General features: G+C 36.2%; 1 protein-coding gene across 1 annotated transcript in view; it reads right to left on the minus strand.

The window, feature by feature from the left end:
* Positions 1-290, minus strand: part of LOC107598938 (E3 ubiquitin-protein ligase HACE1-like) — a 33,760-nt gene that overhangs the window by 21,079 nt on the left and 12,391 nt on the right.

Consider the following 290-nt stretch of genomic DNA (forward strand, 5'->3'; position numbering starts at 1 on the left):
CAACATATTCTGTTACACCAAATACACAAAATAATGATCTTTAAAAAAAGCACCATATGACCCCTTTAATTGAACCTGGCAGATTTGAATAAGTGAAATTCAAGATTCTAAGTAAATAACAGATTTGCGTTTGATCCTAACACAAAGCCATCCAAATGTCTTGGATCAAGTTCAAGGCCCAGCGTGAGGTCCTTTCCCAATCCTGTTTCTCTCTATAATCTTCTGTTGCTTCCCGCCTCTCTCCACCATTAATATTAAAGGGGTCATATGATGCTTTTTTAAAGATCATT

Source organism: Sinocyclocheilus grahami, unplaced genomic scaffold (genome assembly GCF_001515645.1).
Source record: "Sinocyclocheilus grahami isolate Dianchi unplaced genomic scaffold, SAMN03320097.WGS_v1.1 scaffold258.1, whole genome shotgun sequence".
In the NCBI taxonomy this organism is placed as follows: Eukaryota; Metazoa; Chordata; class Actinopteri; order Cypriniformes; family Cyprinidae; genus Sinocyclocheilus; species Sinocyclocheilus grahami.